Consider the following 3,054-nt stretch of genomic DNA (forward strand, 5'->3'; position numbering starts at 1 on the left):
CACGAACAGTGCTCTTCTCAATAGCCCTTTGCGCCACTTTGCAGGAGGAGGAGGAATCACAGTTCGAAATTATATTGCAATAATTGCAAAGTCCTGGAAATGGCGATAATGAGTTCGCAAGCCTAATGGACGTATAATTCGTTATAAAGCATTTCAACATCTTGACAATCCGGCCTTTGGGTGTGAATCGGATTCTTTCATTTTATTGCAATGCATTTAAATATTGAACGAATGTTGTTAATGGATATTTAAATGGTTATTTTTTTTGACACACAAAGAAGTTGACATGTAAAAGATTTTATAGTAATGGTGAAATTGAATTTACTCGTACAAAGAAAATTGACACATAAAAAAGCTTTTTTTTGGATTAAAACCCCGTCCATAATTGCAATAACTGTGCGCTAGTCAAGGTTGGACTTAAGGTCAAACGAAGATGAATTAAACTAGAAATTTTAATTAGACTCAACCACATATATTATTACCTTTGTAACAACCGTGTTCTAGGAAAACGAAATAAAATCGCTGTGTTGACCATTAAGTGGCGTTGCCGGTATGCTGGCGTTTAGCGCGGCTATGGCTCGTCGGATTGGGGGTTGGTTCTTGCCACTTGCAGATCTTTTCGGTTGAACAAACAAATAAAATCATACCGGACTTCAAACTAAATCAAAAAGGGGGTAAAAGGAAGCCTGAAACATGTCAACAAAAAATTAAAAAGAAAACGTTCACCTAACTACAACCAAATCCCAAAATAACATTAGTTTTTTTTTCACAGAAACAGTGCTCCTGGCGGCTGACCAGCCAGGAGATAGCCCTCCCTCCGAGAACACCTCTCGCCATGACGTCTACTCATACTGGACGTCCCAGATCTGACCCTTGACTTACCGCATTTTATACCATTACCACCACCTTTTAAAAAGGGCTTTAAGCCAAGGACATATTTGTCTTTTCTATATAAAATTGGTACATTTTATTTAAACTATTTAAATACCCAAATAACAATTCGTAAAAAAATTACATGCTAACTTTAATGTTTGCGTTCAAATTTAACAATGAATTCAATTCAATGAATTAAAACAATTTTGCCAAAAATTACAAAAAAATTCTCCTTTTTCTTCTTTTAGACTGCGCTTTCTGATGACAAAAATTAGGGTGCAATAAAGGCAGCTTGCAATTGTGGTTCTTCCCAACAAGTATGTACGTAAGTATTGTTAAAGTTTAGCTTTTTTAATTATATTCCACGTTAATTTTTTTTTTATTAATTATATTTCTTTCATTCAATTTCAGGAAAGGCAAACAAAGGTGGAGTGTCGATAGCACTTAAAATCGACGAACGGATTAAAAGCCTGGTTATCTAACTTTGAATAGAGCTCTGTTCAACGTCGTGTACCTGCAGACTAACCAAAAGGTGATAAATTTAAAATAGACTTCATTTGTTTCCCCTTCTAATTCATATTGTTTCTTTTTTTTTTTTACAGAAAAAAACCGCGGAATTTAATTATGATGCTTCGTCGTCCGTCTGTCTGTCCGAGGTTTCGTGTATTAAATGTCGATTGGGAATACCAAGCCACGCTGGGTTAGCAATGGCGCAAAATCAGCGGCTCCCTCGATGGATTGGATGGGCGATGGTGTGGCTTGTAGGCTCCAATTCTTCAGGAATTTTTAGGTTTAAGATTTATTTTCTTGGTTTAGATTTTCAGTTAATTGTTTTGGTTTTTCTTTTCAATTTTGTTAAATTGTTTCCAAATTTGGTTTAATTTAAAAAAAAGTTCAATTTTTCTTTTAATTTTCAATTTTTGTGAAAAACTATTTGTTTTGTTATAAGTTTTCTTTCAACTTTTAGCCTTTTGTTGTTAAATGTTGTTAAATTATTTTAAGGCTTCCAATTTTGTAAAAAAAAGTTTGTATTTCGTGTTGTTTGTATATATGTTTCAAACAAATAAAAACATTGAATTCACTTCTTAACAAGTGGTTCATCACCAAAAACTTTGTCGGCTTTTTTCTTCGCTGGTTACAGGGAGCCACACATCCAATCTTCTTCGCAGGCAAAATCAAAAAGGAAAGATTTTTCTTACAATTTTTGCCAGGAAATTCTGGCTGCCATTTTCCTCGCTTAATTTTTCCATTTTCTTTTTATATTATTCCCTAATATTGACATTTAAGTAATTGGAATAATCAGCTGTCTCCTAGTAATGGTTGGCAACATTTTTCTTCTTCTTCTTCTTCTAGCTATCAATTATTTTCAGGGTTACCCCTTTTAAAGGCGCACACCACACCTTAGTATTGAAATATACTTTCTGTAAAGTAAATACTTTCAACTCAAATTTACACCAACCGTAAATAGTAAACAAAGAATTGATCGTATAAAATTGTATTACTTCTATCTTATTAAGGGATCAGGTTTTAAAGTTGTAACTGATTACTGGATAAACCCATTATATGAGATGTTCACGGATAAGTGAACATGTTTTTATAATAAAAGAGAATAGCGGGGCTAACTAGTGTAGATGAGAGGGATTTGTTAAACAGGGATCTTTTTAATACAGTCCATATTATATAAGATAAGAAAATGTGGTGAACAGACCTTTGAGTTAGAAATAAATAATTCAATTGCTGCATGTGGTATGTTTGAGTTAGATTACTGGATGAAATCTTAACTCATACTGATAAGGAAGTGCAGCATGTTTGCTTGCCACAAGTGAGATTGCTACGCATGTTTTATGACCTCCCCTAGAATTTATGGCGGCATGGTGCACAGGCATGAATAGATTTGTATCTCTCTATTACTCTCTCTCTCTCTCTCTCTCTCTTACACTTTATGCTAGACTAGGTTAAGAAAAATTATCATAAGTAGAACTTAAGAATTACTTTAAATGAATAAAAACAGTGTAGTAACAAAAGTAAAACGGTGCATACATTTCTTCCGCGTACATGAGAAAATATAGAAAATGAAATGTTAGCAGAGACTACTTGTTTATTTTAACGACGAACAGAGTTAGTTACTTGGGGACTTTTAAGAAACTGACTAGGGACGTTCCATTCACACTGGAAAGAATT

At 33.9% G+C, this 3,054-nt stretch overlaps 1 long non-coding RNA gene across 1 annotated transcript; it reads left to right on the forward strand.

Annotated features, from left to right (window-relative positions):
• Positions 1–496: 496 nt before the first annotated feature.
• LOC105261688 (uncharacterized) lies at positions 497–2,256 on the forward strand. Its single transcript, XR_009343248.1, has 3 exons — positions 497–1,198; positions 1,285–1,405; positions 1,476–2,256. It is a non-coding gene; the product is annotated as an uncharacterized LOC105261688 (long non-coding RNA).
• The last annotated feature ends 798 nt before the right edge of the window (positions 2,257–3,054 follow it).

Source organism: Musca domestica, unplaced genomic scaffold (assembly GCF_030504385.1).
Source record: "Musca domestica strain aabys unplaced genomic scaffold, Musca_domestica.polishedcontigs.V.1.1 48, whole genome shotgun sequence".
NCBI lineage: Eukaryota > Metazoa > Arthropoda > Insecta > Diptera > Muscidae > Musca > Musca domestica.